The sequence below is a fragment of the Zalophus californianus genome, chromosome 2 (genome assembly GCF_009762305.2).
Source record: "Zalophus californianus isolate mZalCal1 chromosome 2, mZalCal1.pri.v2, whole genome shotgun sequence".
In the NCBI taxonomy this organism is placed as follows: domain Eukaryota; kingdom Metazoa; phylum Chordata; class Mammalia; order Carnivora; family Otariidae; genus Zalophus; species Zalophus californianus.
In genome coordinates this window covers 177,938,618-177,959,163 of record NC_045596.1, presented here as the reverse complement: position 1 = coordinate 177,959,163, position 20,546 = coordinate 177,938,618, and the positions used below count along the sequence as shown (strand labels likewise).

Genomic DNA, 20,546 nt, shown 5'->3' with positions numbered 1-20,546 from the left:
ACTCCCTGCCGAGCAGGGAGCCAGATGCGGGGCTCGATCCCAGGATCCAAGGTCATGACCTGAGCCAAAGGCAGACGCTTCACCAGCTGAGCCACCAGGCGCCCCTTAAGTCCTGATTTAGACCCCCTCTTTAATTTTTCAGAGAAAGCAATTGATATTGCACAGGCTAAGACTCAGCCAAAGCCAAAAAGCCAGCTCTAGCACACCCACATGCGGACAGAAACCCAGGTACCCTGACACCTGACCAGTGGTGGTTTTTATTAGTAAGAGCTGTTCTCTCCTGAGGTTTCCACTAAAAGCCAGCTGATAGTCCAAGATCTTTTACACGTATTCTGAATCTAAAAGCAATCAAACTCTCCAGGGTAGATTTCCTAGTTCCTAAAAGCACTCGCATTTGGGGAATTAGGAAACTTGCCCGAGTTCTTATAGATAATTCAACAACAGAGCCTAAATTTCAATTTCTCTATATCTGAACTCCGAAGGCGGGGGCGGGGAGTACTACATTCCACAGCTTCCTTCTAGTTCTGGTTCTTAAATATTAAAGTGTAAACATTCTAAAAATAGCATCTCACTGGATATAATTGATCTATCTATGAGAAACAAACAAATCAAAACTTAAAAATGTCGTGTTGAATTAGGTCCTAACCTTGACCTATCTAGTAGTAAAGCCCCCAAATTTCCAAGTACCACACATCACATTTCCTTCCGACCCATAACATGGTGAAGATAAAGATATATGGCTATGTACTATTTCTGGACTAATAATAAACTTCACAGAAAACTCTACATCTCATTTCCTATACCCATGACCTTTAACTATAATGCACAGAGGAGTATGTGCTCCCCTTAACATTATCATAATAAATTAAACTCTTCTATCCAACGATCATAACCACAGGGTCGCCATCAGGAAAAACAGAACTCTAATCATCGAGGCCATTTCCTGACTGCTGTGGGGGATTTTGGGGCCTCCTTAGGAAAGCAGATAGATAAAATAACGAGAAGGTCACTGGTGTGGCTCACTGACCAAAATAATGCCCATCAATAATTAGTTTGGTGTGGCCTTCACATTGAATTTTAAAAGCAAATGCAAAAGAGCGAGTTGTTTATTTCTCCTTTTTTGCAAGAGGAAGATCAAAAGGAGGCTTATCAGGACTGGAGACAGTTTATTTCCATCTCGGAACAAAAGACAAAAGATATTGTGTCTTTTCCTTTCTTTTGAGGTTCCTGTGACTGTTCCTTTCCACTCCCTTTCCTGATTGGCAATAATATCCTGACCATTAATCTATGTATTTTAAGCATAAAAATCAATTTCTGGGGCTTATCTCATTTATTTTCATGACAGGAACAATAGAAATAGCATCAAGTTGCTGCTGGAGCTAAAAGAGACTTAAAATGCCCTGTTAGATATTCCTTTCTGACACCTGATGTTCCAATGAACTGAAATGGATTTGGGACAAGATTTAGATGCAGACCAGAGCTCTGAGAAGAAGTTCATCTAGGAAATAATACTGGCTCGCCCAAACATTAAAGTTCTGGAAAACCCTCTAATACTCAAATAATTTCTTTACAGCCTTTCAAGAAAAGCCTTAAAGACACTTTTTTTTTTTTTTTTTTTTTTGGTCTTAGACATGGACTCATAAGAACAATAAGGGAATAAGCCATGGAAGGTGAGTACAGTGTGGCAGTGTTTTTAGAAACGTCACATAGAGAGACCTCTGAGACAACTTCTAGCATAATCCTCATTTTCAAAAGCTTCATTTTCCTTAGAGCACAGAAAATGGAGAGAGAATGTGGATTTGCTAATTTTTTTTAGAAAACAAAATAACATTCTACACAGACTAAGGAAATGGTCCTCACTGTGTATTGTCAGTCACAGACCAAATTCTTTGATTGAGTGGCCCAAAATAAGAGGTTTAGTTTTTGCTTTTGTCTTAAGTCATGATTTCATGAAACAACAAATGTCAGTTAGACTGCCCAGTTGGAGATTTTATGGTTAAAACAATCCACGCAGGTGATGCCATTGGCAGGACTGTGTGGATCAAATACACATGGTTTGGGGGGCTCCTCCTGGAGTTACGTCACTGATCCAATGGTAGCTGTCATGAGAAATTCATTCTCGTAGTTGCCCTGGTGACTTCTCACATAGCGAGGCTCACGTGAAAAGCTGTGCTCTCCTCAGGAGCTGGAGTCTTGATTTCAGGCATCATCAATCAGGTGACAAATAACAACATCAAGACCCAGTAGATAAAATACCCCACTTTCCCCACTGAGAAGCCATTCAGTTTTAATCCATAATCCTCAGGAAAATGAGTGTAAGAACTTCAGGTAAATCCAAGGGGAGCTATGGTCCAGGTCACACACAGAATATATATAATTCCGTGTGATCAGAATCGCTTACTAAGGAGCCCCCAGATCCCTAATGTACAGATTACATTCCCTTACAACTTTTCAGAAAAAGTCTCGACCAATTAGACTTAAGAACATAGGAAATGTTAAGACAAAGGGAGGCTTAGCAAAATCTACCTCAGTTGGCTTTTGTACCTTTTACTCCCTTAACTCCCTTTGTAACCATTTGCCAAATTATCCTCTAGCCAAGTGTTTACCCTACAATGTACACAGATTCCTTCCACTAGAAGAGGTCCTTTGTTCATTTCCTCTACTTGTGTAGTTCAGCTCACTTGGAGTCTTTTTATTGTTCATTCAGAGTTCAGTCCGTTTTTAGGGTTTTGTTTCCTTTGAAAGGAGATGAACTGGACAAAATTCCTCCAACTTGTTCTTCATTTTCATCCTATGGAAGTGGGTTGATGGCTCAGGACGCCTACCCGCTTCCTTGCCAGCTCCGACAAATAAAGAATTCTCTCAAGGACCACAGGGCAGCAAATTCCCAGTGGCCCCTGGACTCACCTGTGAGCCCCCACCTGGTTCTCCGCGTCTGTTGCTTTCCTCTCCCCACAGCCAGACTTGCTATGAGATGTGGAGTCTTTGAAGGATTTTTAAATAGCCAAGTACATAATCAGAGGTGTGCTTGAGAAAAATTAATCAGCAGTCTGAATAAGTTGGCCTATGTAATTAGTTTAAGTAAGAGGGCTTAAAGGGCAGAGAAAGCAGGTAGAAGACTTGTCAATGGCCCGTAGTCCGGACGGAAAGTAGTGACGGGTTGAATGAGGGTAACAGCAAGGGCAGCGGGAGAAGCCGTGCAGAGGCAGAATGTGCCGGGCTTCAGAAGGGAAAGAGAGTAACAGTAAGGAGTAGGCAGTCAAGAAGAGACGCCGGGGTTCTAAGCCTGTATACTTAAGTGATATCGTGTCCTTAAGGGAAAGACTGAGAAGAAATGTTGGGAGTTTAGTTGGGGAAATGTTATTTGGCTATATGCTTTAAGGTGCGGAGGTACAGCCCCTGCCCAACCCCATGGTCCCCTTCCCACCTCTAAGGAAATGAGGCCTGACTCAGTGGCACAACCCGTGATATAGTATCAGGATGCACCACGAGGGGATGTAATATCCGTGGACCTGGATTAAATACTTTTTCCTTGGCTTGCCTTTCTGGACTCACCTAGCCATGTGAGTTAAAGAAGTGGCTCCAAGGAGGCCACTCACCCTACTTCTGGTCAGGGCCACATGACCAAGTGGAAAGACAATCATTGCCACTCATGTGTGGTCAGTTCATTGTACCAGAGCAGAGGAATACACAAAGGTGTGGAGGCTAAGGTTGTAATCAGAGTGTCCACTGCCCCTGCTCTACTCTTCAGGAAAATGTAGCTGAAGTAGCAGCTGTTTAAGTTTCAGGGGTCCTGGCCAAATTTTCCTCTCCAAAGGAGCCATGGCCAACAGAATTCCTGGCCACGTCTCCACCCTCACAATGGACTGTGAACAGAACTGTGTTAGAGGGGCCCATAGAACATTCGAGTAAAGACCACTAGCTGGCTGTGGAAACTAGGAGCTCGGGACTGGAGCACTTTGTGACAAGTTTAGAGTATCTCTAGAAACACAGAAATACTGCTTCTCAGTCCATGGACCAGCCACCTGTCGGTACATCATGCCCAAACCACTTCACATTCCTTACCTATTTATTCCTTTTCTGAATTAAGCCACTTATCTTTCTTTCATCTACTTTTTTTTAAGTTAACACTGAGAATCCACTAAGACCGCAGTATCAAGTAGACTTAATGAGATCTAGCAAATTAAAATATGAAACACCCAGTAAAATTTGGATTTCAGATAAACAATGAGTTGTTTTTTTTTTTTAATATAAGTGTGTCCCAAATAGCACAGGGGACATACTTATACTAAAAAAAAAAAAAAATTATTAGCTGAATTATTGTCTGAAATTCAAATGTCACTAGGCATCCTGCATTTTATCTGGCAACCCAAGTACAAAGAGAAACCAACAGAACCAATCACAGAGCCCAATCTGTATCCATTCTACAACTTATCTATTCTGATAGTGCTCCCCTTTACTGATTTCCTGGGCTATTACATGTTCATGGACTTGTACCCACAAAATACACAAAACCCACCAGAAAGTGGAAAATCCATACTCACAGTCTCTGCTGATTTTTTTATAGCCATCACAGCCCCCTTTTCACTAATAGAGTTTTGCAGGTTCTTACACTGAATTATCCAAGCCAACAAACAACTTCAATCAACATAAATCAGCAGTTTCTGTGTAGAACATTTGCAAAAGCTCTGGAAGGAAAAGTCCCTGAATTAAAACATAATTGCGAAAAGAGTTTTCTCCTGATTTTTAAGCTTGAATGTCTACTCTGACTATACCTTGCTAGTTCCAGAGGGGTGAGATCCAAACTAAGTCTTACACTGTGTCCCATACCAATGATCTCCAGTTAATATTTTCATATAGATAAGATCTGGTTAACGTCAATGCCACAGGAGGCTTCAAAAGGAACATCAGGAGGTGAGATGTCACAGGAAGATCCTCGGAAACCAAGGGAAGAGATTGGGCCATATTGCCCAATAACCAGTCCAACTGGTTTGATGAATGAATATTGGACCACCACATTGGACCATGAGTACCATCTTGATCTTGCTAGCTCCTTCCCAGACAGGACAGTTTTTGTCACCTTGTTCTAGATGTAGTAAGCACCTTTCCTCCTGCTTCCTCCTGTTTCATCCACCACAGTGCACCCCTACCCATGACCTCCCCACTACACTCCACACACACAAGGGCCACCACCGCCCTCCCTAGTGTTGCCACAGGCATCTAGCTGAATTAATCCTTCAAATGAGATTTGGGGAAACCACTCCTCCTCCACCTGAATGTCTGCTAACCCTAGAATAAGGAGCTTTCCATTTTCAAAATCATTTCTTGATCCTGGATACTTTCTCAAATCCAGTGCTAAACACTAAATGAATTATGTTTCTTTCCCCAATTTTGATCAGCTAAGAATGCAATTCACCAGTCAAACAATATAGTACTGACTGAATGCAGGCGAAATGTGCTCTGAAGGTATGAATTCCTATTTGGGGTTTTTTGCAATATTAACTTATGTTAAAGTATGGTAATATTACGAGAGGATGGACTCCAGCTGACTACTAGCTAGGTAACGCAAACTTAGGGTTGAGGCTAAAATCATGGGCTGCCTGGCTTATCCTTGAGCTGGCCTTGTATGCCTGTTGGGAGTATGCCTGTAATAATAATAAGATCTGGTTATTTTGCTTAGGGAGGCTCAAAGTCATATCTAAAGAGGCTACCTGGTATCAGCCTCATACACAAATGCAGACGATGACTTTGGGAGAGATCTGCCAATCTGAGAAGTATCTATGAATCCCCAAACCCAGTTGTTTAATAAAACTATAGCCTACCGCCATTTAGTTACCAAGACAATAATTGCTTTTACTGTGATATTCTTCAGTCTCCAAAATTGTTTTCAGTTCCTCTGCCAGGGCCATACCCCTGTTTATCTTTTCCTGAACTCCTTCATATGATGTTCCTATTAAGTAGGAAAGCTGCTCCAGTAACAGCAACTACAGTCTTTGTTTTACCGAGAGTCTCCGTATCTAGGCGGACACCCTTCAGAGGTGGTTCTCAGCCTTCCAGGGATCAATTCTGTATTAAAGGAAAAGAAAAACTTTTGTAATTCCCCTCAGAATTGTATCTGTACTTGTATTCCCTGTTGACTGAAATGCGATACAAAAAAAGCTGCTGTGAATTTAGTGCACTTTGGAATGAATTTGCATTTTATTCATCACAAAAGCATCGACCTGTGCTTGGATAACAGTGTGGGTATCTGAGTGAACTAGTTGGTGCCTTCAGTTTACAAATGCTGCAAATACGGACTTACGAGCATTTTACAAGAAGTGCAAGGCTCCTGCAATGGGCCCACATCCCACGGGTTGAGAAGCACTGTGTCTGTCGTTCACTATGTGTCCTCTATCTCAGGAGGTATGCTGGCCAGGCAGTGTTCTCTGTAAGGGAGGTGATACATTTCCAGAAGTAGCAGAGGCACGTGAACCAGTCAATCTCATGCCGGGGACGAGGTGGGGAGGTGGGGTTATAATTTAGGATCTGGATCAGGGCAGGAGTTTTTCTTTGAAAAAGTGCCCACGGGGTTATGCTAAAAGATCACCCCCACTTGTGCCCGCTATTGAAATGCTGGAAACTGCTCCTGGGCTTTTTAGCTTTATTATTGTTGCCGCTTTTGTGTCAGAGTTGTTAATACGCATATTCACTGGGTTTCAGCGCTGCTCCCTGTTCACATAGGTGGTATCTTTTTTTTTTTTTTTAATTTTATTTGTTAGAGAGAGAGAGAGATAGCAAGAGAGAGCACGAGCAGGGGGAGGAGGGGGAGAAGCCGGCTCCCCGCTGAGCAGGGAGCCCCATGCGGGGCTCCATCCCAGGACCCTGGGATCATGACCTGAGCCGAAGGCAGACGCTCAACTGACTGACCACCCAGGTGCCCCTAGGTGGTGACTTCTGAGTGAAGAAAGAGACTAGATTAGCTTAGGTCAGATACAGAATAATCTTTTATAGGCCCATCTCCCCCACTGCCGACACCCCCCATCCATCCTGATCACCACCTTCTCCTACACACTATTTCCCCCAAAACATTAAAGGACATTGACACTCATTACCTGCTCCTCTCCCCTTTGTGATAAAAGCCCTCTCTCTTAAAGGGAGCTAGCACGCGTTAAGCTTTTTGTGGTTTCAAAGCCAAACCTTTCTGGAAGTTTAACAGATGCCAAGGAGAAGAGAGAGGAGAAGGAGAAAGTAGGGAGACATTTCCAAGGCCCTCCCCCTGTGAGTGAGCTGAAATGGAGGTGGGACCGCTTAGGCGCCAAATCCAGGAGGGCAGCCCCCCTGCAAACCATGTGCAGATGTGAGAAACATGTCAAGGTTGTAAGTCAGGCTGGGACAGGTACTGGAATACTCTCTGAGTCAAACAGCATTCGGTCCACTCATCGGAGTCATTCTTTATGACTCAAAAGGTTTACAGCTTACAGCCCACTGCTACAGTGCTTGCCGCCCTCCCCTCCCCTTCCCTTGCTAGGTTTCCACGCCTGCCCTCCACCCCTCCTGGCTTTGTCTTTGCCATTTTGCCCTTCAGGCTCACACACCAGTTGGGAGAACATCCCAAGCACCGTGCATCAGCTAAGCCACCAGGGGCTCCGGGTGCAGACCAGCGGTGTCCTGGATGCCACCTAGAGAGACAGTGGACATGCGTGGGATCGGTTCCACAGGACCTGTGCCAGCTCACCCAAGGAAAGTTATTAGATGATGGGAATGGAGGTGTGAGGAGGGGAAAGCCCCTGTCTGGGTTTTTAATTGAGGTGATACACCTATAGGTTGCACAATAAATAAACAAAAGGAGGGATGTTGAAGGAGATGGCGCCTGGAGCAAGGGAGGGCGTTCTTAAGCTTCATGTCGGGGCACAGAGCAAAGAGAGCCAACTCAGTCCCTTTCCCACCCCTAGAAAGACCTCAAAGCAAGAATGTGCGGCTGTCTCCCAAGTCCTTGATAAAGACAGTGCCCCGGAGTCATTCCGAGTGACCCAGTCCTGGGCCTCTGGGGTGGCTAACACCACTACCTGACAAGGCAGATAGTATCAAGGACCCAGCTTTGTTTCCCCTGTTTGAATTTCACTTAGGAACGGTGACCCCAAGATTTGGGGGAGTGGACACATGAGAATTTGCTGCCTCTTACAGTTTCTTGGGCTTCTGCCACAGTACTGGTATTTGATTTAGAGGCCTGAGAGGGAAATCAGTCCCACGTGGGTAGATAACAAAACACTCTCCACCTTGGAATCATGAAGTGGAATTTGAATCTGAAGCCAAAAATCCTATCTCTGCCTGCTTTGCTAATTACATAAATTTCCTTGCTAGATTCTGCAGCGGTTTATACGAATACAGCTCTGGTTCCCAGAAATGGCACCTCTCCACACAGGGCACCTATGCCTGGTCTGGAACTCAGAGTCCTAAATTCTAGTCCCGTTTCTGTTAACTATGTTAGATCACCCTCAATTTGTTTTACTCTTTGATAAAATGAAGGCAAACAACTGTCCTATGATGCAGAGATGTCCAAGAAAAATGAGAGAGACAGAAAAAGGGAAAGAGAAGGGGAGAGAGAGGTGTGTGTGTGTGTGTGTGTGTGTGTGGGTTGGTTGTGAACAGTAACTAGCAATAAATAATCAGTGTGGAAACTTCCAGATTTCACTATGGGAAGGATCATCAGGCTTGACAGGTACCCCCTAAGGTACTATTTGACCTGGGAAAGAATAACCAGATATTTGGGGATGCATTACCCCCCTCTTTTATCTGTCCCAGAACCTCAACACCTGTCTGACAACAACTTTCACCTTGGCTTTCAGTGAGAATAGAGGAGTTAGGGGCAAGGTACAGTTGAATAACTGTGAATTTTCCCCCAAATGCACAAATTATTTCAACACAACTGTTTCTAAATTAAAATGTAGCCTGGTCATTCCATGAAGAGCAAGTGCATTTCTTGTTTCTTTTGTTTACTACATGCTTTTTTTTTTTCTTAAAGATCTTATTTATTTATTTATTTATTTATTTATTTATTTCACAGAGAGAGAGATAACAGCAAGAGAGGGGACACAAGCAGGGGGAGTGGGAGAGGCAGGCTTTCTGCTGAGCAGGGAGCCTGACACAGGGCTCGATCCCAGGACCCTGGGATCATGACCTGAGCCGAAGGCAGACGCTTAACGACTGAGCCACCCAGGCGCCCCACTAGATGCCTTTTAATAGAAAGATGAACCAGTTTGACTAAATGTGGCTCCCATAAAAAATCCTGTGCTTAACAAAAGTTAGACTCAAATTAACCCCTCTTGATGATATGAGGTGATTAGGCGGGGAACCTAGAGACCTACTATGGTTAAAAATACTAAGGACTTTTTATATGACACACAGATGAACCAATAAAAATGTGACCTCTTGGCACCTATAAAAAAAGATATCTTGGGTTTCTTTCAGTGAAATATTTGAAGGCTTTAAATTTTTAAACAAAGCCCAGCTGGTTTGTATGCACAAGTTCCAAACCCTGAAATATTCTCATGATATCTAGTTTCAAAGAATTCAACTACTGTAAACTAGTGAGTAAACTAAACTGGTAAGTGATGTTTTCTCTTTAAAAAATTTATTTTTGTTATCAAGCATTACATATGATAAGTAAAAATCGAGAGGAAAAATGTAAATTGATTTGGTAGGAAAGGAAAGGCAATATAATTGTGATCCAAATGTAATAAATATTACAAAAGCTAAGTTCCCACTCAGAGTGTGAAAAGTATACCAGAGAATCTCCAAGGATTTACATTTAGGTAGAATTTAAATAGAGTCATTGTTACCCATTTAAATTCTAGAGCTCAGAGCAGCATTTGTTAAGAATGTCTCCTTTTAGGGGTGCCCAGGTGGCTCAGTTGGTTGAATGTCTGACTCTTGATTTTGCCCCAGGTCATGATCTCAGGGTCCTGGGAGGGAGCCCCACAGGTCGGACTCCCGCGCTCAGCAGAGGGTCTGCTTGAGGATTCTCTCATTCCTCTCCCTCCTGCTCGCGCTCTCTCTTCCTCTCAAATAAATAAATCTTTTAAAAAATAAAAGAATTTCTCCTTTAAGTCACTGTCCCAGTAATATATTTATTATTTTTGTGAGGGGACAGACTTCTGACCCTTCTTCACTCAGTCAACCTAGATTAAGCTCAGTTAGCCTATGATTTGGAAGCCAATAAATAGCTGTGTGGTGATTACCAATGCTTTGTTATTTTTCAAATGCTAAATTACCTTGAATCACTGCCCCCTCTTTTTTTCTTTTCTTTTTTTTTTTTTTTTTTTTTTAATTGCTCTTCGTATTCCTATCATCCGCTCTGGAACTGACTAGTGGCAGGGTCTCTCTTGCCAAAACACGTTCTTCTCTGTGGTGAATTTTCTTCTCTTCCCCCACTCTTCCAGGCTCAATGTCACTTCCCACTTTTGCTTCTTTTCCAACCCCACCTCCTCAAATGGCATGTACATTGTTGTTGTTTTTTAATTTTACCACCAAAGATTCTCAATGTCTCTGAGTTCTTAATGTCTCAGAGTATTGCAAACATACTTGTCCTTCTCTACCAAAAAGGGGGAAAGGTAGTTGCCTGGGGTAACTGGATTTGATTTGTAAGTGATGGTGTGGAGAAGTATCCTGCCTCTTCTGAGTCTGCAAGGTCCACGTGACATGCATGACAAGTTCCCAAGAGCTCCCTGTAAATCAGTCTGGAGGTTCTGTGTGAACGCCATTCACACAGTTGTTTATACTTCCTTTCTAGGAATCAGATTCCAGTCACTGCAGTTAAGCCTGGCCTTTTTAGTCTGATCTTCATACCTGAAAAAAATTATTCCCTCACAAGAGCAATTCTTAGAAGGTGGCTATGCTTTCTCTCCCTAGTGTATTCTCTTAAAATACACATTGATTTCAGGGAGGTTTTCAATTTCAGAGGGTCGGAGGCGTTCGGTTGCTCCTGAGTAGGCCTTGTAATAGTTCTGACCTGCTGGCTGCTTCCTAACTAGGGATGTTCTCAGCAAGCCTTTCACGAAACTTTTGAGTTGCAAACATTCCCTTTGGCCAGATCAGATACAAGAACATTTGGACTTTCCATAACCTTTCATTCGAGAGTTTATAAATGTAGGAATCCACCCTTTTCCTCCTCCTAACTAACAACTATGATTAAGCCCTGGAAGGAAAGGATGGGAAGTATGTGAATACACAGCCCACCAATGACTCAAGAGTTAGAATTTCCGAGAGAGAAAATATCCGATGGGTTTCTCTCTAGGCTTTGATGGGAAGGAAGAGAAGAGTTTCCCTCAGGGCATCTCACATGGCAGAACAATGTGAGGCAAAGTTAGAGCTAATATATAAAAAGCATCTGGTGCATCCAGCACACTCTAACCTCGTAACCTTGTGAGCATTTGGCACAGCAGGAAGAAATTCAGAACAAAACAAAACTAAGTATTCAATATCCTTTGTGTGACTATAACTTAGAGCCTTTGGGATGGCCTTTTGGCCATCATGTTGATGGTAGGAAGTTGCCTTAGGACACAGCTTAAGGTAAGGTTGGAACTACTGGTTAGCAATGAGCATAATAATATATTAATTGAAACTAACTTCCCAGTGGAAAAGAATAGTACTGTATTTTAGAGATTATTTATCTTGAATACTGTAGCCAGTATTGCTAGATTGCTGAGTGGATTCTCCTTGCTGATTAATAAGCAAAGCAACAAGAAAATAAATTATCATATTTTCTCAAATTGTAAAAGTCAGAAAAGGAGGGATGCCCTATTCAGAATAAATCCAGAGAACACATTACTTTTAAAAACATCTTAAAAATTAGGAATCGGAATGAAAACTTAAACCAGACTAGTTTCCATTTCATCTATTTAAAAATATTCTAATTTTATAAAACAAAGGCTAGTTAGGAATTTCTCATTCCATTTTATAGGCTTTTGGCTTATAGTTAATATATTCAGATAAAGTTGCTACTGACCTATAGCTTTGGATTCTTTCATTTCTCAGGTGAACTATCAAATGATATCTTTAGTGCATTTTCATCAATAAGTATTTATTAGGAGCTCTCAGTTTGGGGGTGATCCTAAATTAGCAAGATATTTAGCATGATGAAGGCCTTCACATTACAAATTAATACAGTAAACAATATAATTTGAAATATATGGGAACTTATAAAACAAATATTAGAACATTGAAGTTTTATTTAACTAAAAGCATTTATCTCAATGTTTTATCAGTGAACTTCCCGAGGCATTGAAAATGTCTGATTTTGGTGAATGTGCTTTTTCTTATAAGTAGATTAAAAATTTAAACTTAAAAAATTATAAACTAGGACTTTTGTTATAATTACCATATTTATGATTCTAAGATGAAAAATGCTGATGTTCAACCATATGTGGTCTCTTTTTCTTTCTGCTGGATTTTTGGAAGAGGGGGTTTTGTTATTTGTTCATGGTGCAAACTCCTGGTACCAGGATATGCACTGGCAGAGTTGTAGCAGTAAAAATGGGACACATGATGGATGTCCATCAATGGGGGGCTAGTTAATAGGGCATAGCCATATATTAGAGTTCTATACAAACTTTAAAAGAAATTAAGTACATATATATATACACATATATACATATATTGACATGAAGACATGCATATTATATATTTTGTAAAAAAAAAGGCAAGTTGTAAAACAGCTGACAAAGAAATTTGACAACAAAAAAGGATGTGTGTTTATATAACATATACATACCTATATAGAGAGAATATAGTCGTAGCATGGAAAATGATTTGCATGATCAGACTAGCTACCACAATAGATGGGGGAGTTTCACTTTTGAATTCACTCAATTCCGTAATATTTGGCCTTTTAAATGTGAGCATGTATTATATGTATAAATTTTTTTGAATTTGTAGAAAAGCAGTGATTGGTATAATAGGGTTCTCTTATGTACGTATCAGAGTATTAGTATGTATTTCTTGATGGGAGATGAAATGGTTTATCTTTTTTTTTCTTCCTTGATCATCTGTATTATTTATTTTTTTAAGATTTTTAAATTTATTTATTTGAGAGAAGAGAGCACGAGCAGGGGGAGGGGCAGAGGGAGAGGGAGAAGCAGACTCCCTGCTGAGCAGGGAGCTGGACATGGGGCTCAATCCCAGGACCCTGGGATCATGACCTGAGCCGAAGGCAGATGCTTCACCGACTGAGCCACCCAGGTGCCCCTGTATTATCTATTTTTTTCTACACTAAATATGTGTAACTGTGTAATAAAGAATGAATTGAAACCTTTTTAAAGCAGAGAACGGGAAATTCTCAGGAGAGATAAAACTGTACAGAAGCAACATACTGGGAGGGGATATGCCTAAAACTGTATAAGGGTCAAAATAGTTACCCAAAGCTTTATTAAATCATAAGCTTAAAATGAATTCCTCTCACCAGCTAATTCCCCAAGGCAGAAATGGCAGCAGATTTTCAGATAAATTGATAAAGTCCCAGGTGGTTGTGTGTGGCCATTTCTTAAACATAATGAAAATGCAGCATTCATTTCATATTAAAGCTTACAGTCAGTCAGATTTCTAAAAATGGATATTTGACTGGGAATAATTCAACTTATTTCTAATAGTTGCCTCAATAATCCATGGAAATTAAAATCAGTGCTTCATTTACTGTGCATAATCTGTCACTTCACTAGACAAAGATGCTTCACTTAACACTTATTTAAGATACTGTTGAAACTAATCAAATATATTGCATTTCTTTTGCATATATATTTATAAACTCGGAATTATTGTGTTCTGTTTAAAAACTTGCAATGAAGCCAAAAGATTGATTTGTACTCGTCAAGAAAAGGACGCAGTTTTGTCAACCGTTGTTAACTATGACCCACTACTGTCTTCTGGGCCATTTCAGAACACCTCTTTCTTATGGACCAGGATACGTGAAGTGCAGAAAAGGCGGCATAATTGCCACTTTTTGGAGGCAATGAACTAAATTCTCTAAAAGATCAGCCTCCCCCCCACAAAGGATGCCTCAGATTCTAGCACACAGTCTCTCACTCAAGTAACTCAGATGCTCTATTTAGTAACCTGGAGGGGAAGTTCATACTGTTCAATTAATAAGAAACTGTAAAAAGTGAACCATCTATAATATCACATAGAAATAGGCACAAACAGCCACATTTTTCTGGGGTAGAGAGAACTCCCAGAGAGCTATTCCTTCAGGAACAGATCTGAATGCCACTGGCATTTATCCATGACACACATGCACACAGTAGGCAGCCCTCTTGTGTTATTTTCTTTTTCTTTTAAAATAATTAATTTTAACAGACAACAAATGGAAATAGTATAAAATTTAAGTGTATAAATAGTATAAAATTTAAGTATAAAATTCCCCCAACATCTGTCATTCAGTCACCCATTTCTTTCTGATGGTTTTCTTTCCTTTTACATGTTTTAATTTTTGATACACTTAAAAAATACTTTGGCATAAAGAGTGGACTGTGGTCCAACTTTGTTTCCAGATGTCTCCCTCCAATAATGAATAGTCATCCAATGATGGGCAATGCGACATTTAATAAAATCTAAATTCCTGTATTTGTGTCAATTTCTAGACTCACTATTCAGTTCTCTTGATTTGAAAGTACAGATAATGCTTAAGCTCTAGCATTTGAATCCTCGGGTTTGAATCTCTGTTCTCTGGTTTGCTGGCTGTATGACCTTAGGCAAGTCACTTAAATTCTTAAATGCGGAAATGAATAATCATAAGATTATTGGGGGACTAAACTATTTAGGAGACGAAAACACACAGAGAGTGCATGACATAGGTAGCACTCAATACATATTACTGATCATTATTCTTGTTATTGTTTTTATTGGTATATCACTAAATTGATGGATTAATTAAGGGAGAACTGATGGATGTGAATACCAAGTCTTCCCAAGTAAATATCATGTGTTTTTTATGTATGTGAGTCTTCTTTGAGTGGACTGTCTTCAGACATCTGCTACAGATTTTTATCCATGTTTTATAAAGATTCACATTCCCTTTTCTATAGTTCATCTTCCCCAGATATTTCTCCATCATATGGTTTCAATCCCTATAATTCCTACTTATTGCCTCCCAACTGCCCTGCTCCATTTTTAGACATCTCTTATTCAAGACATCTCTTACTCAACTGAGGACCCTGATTACAACGTGTTTCTAATGGGTGTAGCAGGTTGTATTTCTTTAAAACAATTAAGATTCAACATTACCTATAAAGTCCGTGCATTTTTAAGACCTGGTGTTTTCCTTAATGAAAAAGTTCTCTGTTGAACTATTTTTCTATACGTCAAGCCTGAGTTTGTAGAAAGCATCTTGAGAAATCAGACCCTTCAATGAGATTTTATGCTTGAACCCTTTATCTCAGTTTTTGTTTCATGCACATTAAACTGTTGCTAAAAAGCATGGGTCCTTTAAAGTTCAGGGGGAAAGTGTTTATAAAGATCTAAGACTGAGCTAAAGACAAAGCTGTAGCCAGAGGCCTGGTTTCCTGAGAAGGAAGGAGTCCCCCACTAATCTGTCATGCTTCTGTCTAACAGGATATTAAAGCCATCCCAGGCTCCTTTCTTTTATAGCCCTGTGCTGTACTCACGAGCCACATGATCAGGGGTCCACATCACGGCTCCTCCAGAGATCCTTGCAAAGGACAATATAAGAGGAATTTGAGTATTGGTGGCTAAGAAAAAAAAAAAGCGAGACAATGAAACCCTTATTATCGGTTGCCATCCTCCCAATCACTGCCTGATGTAATTAGAAGAAAAAAAATACACCTTTAAGGGAATAATTGAGCCTGTTGGGCAAGCCGTTACAATTCTTACTCTCTGTCAGTTTTCCTTGGTTAGGACGCCTTTATTACATTAAAGGCGAGATGAATTTTAAAAGAAAACACTCATAATTTTTTTTTTCTAATTAAAGTAACAGGTTGGGGTGCCTGGGTGGCTCAGTCAGTTAAGCGTCTGCCTTCGGCTCAGGTCATGATCCCAAGATCCTGGGATGGAGCCCCGTGTCAGGCTCCCTGCTCTGTGGGGGGGCTGCTTCTCCCTCTTCCTCTGCCTGCAGCTTGCCCTGCTTGTGCTTTCTATCAAATAAATAAATAAAATATTTAAAAAAATAAAGAAACAGGTTGTTAAAAATACATGCATCTAATAAAAGAGATCACGGAGCCTCCCCCAACCCTACACATAGTCCCATCTGAACCATGCATTTCTCTTAAGCTACCTGAGAGGATCGGGAGGGATGCGTATTAACAGACACCACACACACACACACACACACACACACACACACACACATCCCAGACCACAAATGACATACACACACACACACACACACACACACACACACACACACACACACACACACACACACACACACACACATATACATCCCAGACCACAAATGACATTCAGGTGCTGTTGGTTTTATGGGCAATACTACACCCTTCAGAGACGAATGGCTGATTTAATACTGGCCCAGAGCTGACAGATCTTGAAAAATGCCTATTTCATCCTTTGGAAGAGTTCTATAATCAAGTGTTGTGGTTACCAGCAGAATGAAATCTCAGTTTCGGACTTTGAGAGTAATTCACTTGGGTGAACCTTCTCAAACCAAGTGCAGACAAGAGGCCCGCTGGCCCTAGAGACGGTTAATAGGGTCTTTTTCCCCCCCTGTTTTATTGCTGCCCCAGTCAGCCAGGATTTCACTTTGTTTCTCTGTCTTCCCTTCCTATGTACATATGTTCTTCCAACTGATGGTAAAGTGAGCTGAGTATATAGGACCTCTTTCCCTTTCTAAGGATTGAAGAAAAAGTAGTAACTATCAGTGAGAACTTGATAACTATGAGTGCTGTCATTGCTTGTCTGGGGAGGGCGAAGGAGCGGGTCAGCTTCTACAGAATCGAGAAGAAGGACCCAGATCAGACAGTGTGAATGAGGTGAGGAGTAGGCGAAGAGAGGGCAAATAGGAAGATTTGATGACAGACTATGAACAGGGCATGCTTCAGTAAAGAGCTGAGAGCAAGAGAAGACCCTGAGTCAGTTTGTCCCTGGGAAAGAAAAAGACTGCTCCAGAGAGAGTTCTCAGAGTAGGAAAGGAGGAAATCATTAATGGCCAGAGTATAATGGGGCATCTTACTTGCACTGTTCTGGAATTTGGGGAAAATTAAAGAAGAATAGTTTTCATATAGGAACAAAAAGCTAGAAAAAAGAGCCTGATCCTGGGGTGGGGTTGGAACTAGGAAACAAACGCAAACTTTGAAAATCTGCTTAAGTTAAGCTTTGTCAGGAATGAGACCGTGTCCTCTGTGTGTTGTTCCTGGTGAGATTTCCGATCAGTATCATAAAAATATTAAACAGCGACTACTGACCACTGGGTATTTGCTGTCCAGAAAGTGCCTGGAGGAGTTGAGAAGTGAGAGCATTGAGCCTGAAAACTTAAGGTTAGGTCCTTAGGAAAACACCCCATTTGTGTATCACATGCATGTGCATGGATGCGCGTCCATGCACACACGAGATTTAGCTGTTGAAGTTTCTCCCTGTAAGTCCTGCCTATTAGTGGCCTAGAAACCGAAGCTGGATGTGCTGTATCCCTGAAACCCCACTTTTCTCAATCACAGAAGATGCTGGTGAGCACTATTCCAACCTTCATCTCGCTGCAATAGACCTGCTACTCCATGCATGTCATTTTCAGGGAAGGACTCCTGCCTCTCCATAATTGTGGGATATCCAGCTTTAGCTTCATCAGAGTAAGCCACAAGATCTGAAAATGATCAGGAAAGAACTTCCTTTTCTGATTTTAACATTTGAGACTGGTGATAGAGGGAATAAAAGCTACGGGGATAGACAATTTGGATCACAAACTGTTAGTACAGAGTAGCGCTGAATTCATTTTGAAAAGAGGGATGGGAAATCCGCACATACTACTTGAGGTAAGCTACTGGTCCTACATTTGCCATTCTTCAGTTTTGCCCTGGAGATTTATTTAGGCCCAAGTATTTGCTTAGATCTGTCACTTCCCCCCAGGAGACTGAGAGTATTGTTTAGAAGCTCAGTTCTGAGGAAGAGTCCAAATGATAGAACTGATGTGTTCATTTTCTGTTATAACCTCATGAGGAAAAAAATTTTTTTTGACTGGAAGTATAGCTCCTAGACACAGACATGCCAATTTATTCTATCATGCAAATGAAGGAAAAAATATATAAATTGTGAGCTGATTGATTCATATTTAACACTTTTTTGGAGGATGCTGATTGAAACTCTTGCCATCACTTTGCCTAAAATTAGGTAGATCATTGCGGAAAGATTTAAAATTTGTACCAGAATAATCAGTGTTCCTTCATTCTTTCTAAATTTGATGCAGATTTCAAAGGATAGTTTAGGAGCAGGGCTGTATCAGGACCGAGTCAAGTCAAAACTAACCAGGAATGCCCTGTGACTTCTAGATTAAATTACCTGCTTGCTTTTCCCTCTGGTTCTGTGTGCTGGGGACTATTATAAATCTTTCCATAAACCTATCTCGGATTTTATCTTCCCAACTTTAAACATTCTGGTAGCATGAGCAACATGACACACTATTTTTCTAAGCACAGAACTGAAATAAACATGGAAGGCCTGTGTCTTAGATGTGATGGGAAAGGAATGAATTTAAACGTTGGAAAGTAGATGTTTCCTTACAAATTGTCATTACTGTTATTAATATTATTTAGCTTTGACAATATAAACTAATGTAAATAAAGGCAATAAGACAGGTATAGAAAATTGTTTTGAATAACTTACAAATTTAGATATTAAAAAGTTAGTGGTGGTTCTTTTCAGTATCACTGATTCCCTCGTTCTGGAACTTTTCAGTAATAACACTATAACAGAAAATAGCTAGCACAATAATTAAACAAAAAAGAGTCCTTTTAAGACACAGGTGAAATAGCAGTGTAATGCAATTTCAACTACAAATATTATAGTATATTTAAGAGCCTACACAGATTAAACACACACACACACACACACACACACACACACACACACACACCCCTCAAAAATAGACTTTGAGTTAAGGTTTCAGTTACTATTTATTAAGTGCATAAATATGTATTAAGCCCCTTGTAAATAATCAATTTCAATCCTCACAACTACCCAGTGAGGTATTATTATTTCCATGTGATGATGAGGAAAATAAGATTTGAAGATAAAGTAACTTTTCCAAGATCATGCCGCAAATAGCTGGCAGTTTCAGGATTCAAATCTGGATCTGACTCGAAAGTTGATTCTTTTTTAATCAATGTAATCAAATGTCTTTAGTGTTACTTCTTTTTTAAAAATCTTAAATCCAACTAGAAAATATATGTGAATGTAAGTTATAAAACATAATAATACAACAGTTATTCACCCAAAATCTAGCTGAAAAACTGAAATATTACCTTTCCTGTTAAAACGACCCAGCTGAGTTCTTCCCCAGCTTGTCTCCCTGCCTTGCCCCAGAGGTAATCATAACCGTCAATGTTGAATTTATCATTCCCTTCACATTTTATGAATATTTTTACCACATAAGCATTTTATTTTCAATGTTGATATCTCATTCAACATTGTCACAAAGATTTATCCATGTTGTTGCACAAAGCTATAACACGTCCATTTTTCACTACTGTGTAATATTCCACTGTGTGACTATGCCATTTTAAGAGATCTATTCTCAGGTTAATGGGCATTTGGATTATTTCCAATTTTTCCTGACATAATGTTACTGCTAACATTTTTGAGTTGTCTAGATGCACATATGCAAGAGTTTTTCTAGGGTACATACCTCAGAGCTGAATTGCTGGATCATAGCATAGTTAATGTTCATTCTTAAAATAAGTGTAAAATTATTTTTTAAGCAGTTGTATCAATATACACTTCCACCAGCAACATATATAGGTTCTCATCATTTCACATCCTTGGCAACAATTGGCATTGCCAGACTCTTTAACTGTAAATGTAGTACATGTAAAATGGTAGTTAATTATGATTTCAGTTTGCATTTTGATTACTAATTGGTTTAAGCATTTTGCCATATGTTTATTCTTTTTTTAATTTTTTTATTATGTTATGTTAATCACCATACATTACATCATTAGTTTTTGATGTAGTGTTCCATGATTCATTGTTTGCATATAACACCCAGAGCTCCATGCAGAACGTGTGCCCTCTTTAATACCCATCACCATATGTTTATTCTATTTTTTTAAAGATTTTATTTGAGAGAATGAGAGAGAGAGAGAGAGCAGGAGAGGGGGGAAGGTCAGAGGGAGAAGCAGACTCCCCGCTGAGCAGGGAGCCCAATGCAGGACTTGATCCTAGGACTCCAGGATCATGACCTGAGCCGAAGGCAGTCACTCAAATAACTGAGCCACCCAGGCACCCCATCATATGTTTATTCTTAAAAAAAAAAAAAATTCCCCCAGGGCATCTGGGTGGCTCAGTCAGTTAAATGCCTGCCTTCAGCTCAGGTCATGATCCCGGGATCCTGGGATCGA

The 20,546-nt window shown here is 40.4% G+C and overlaps 1 protein-coding gene across 2 annotated transcripts in view; it reads left to right on the top strand.

Annotated features, from left to right (window-relative positions):
* DLC1 (DLC1 Rho GTPase activating protein) overlaps positions 1–20,546 on the top strand; it is a 419,617-nt gene that overhangs the window by 338,755 nt on the left and 60,316 nt on the right. The window lies entirely within an intron of this gene.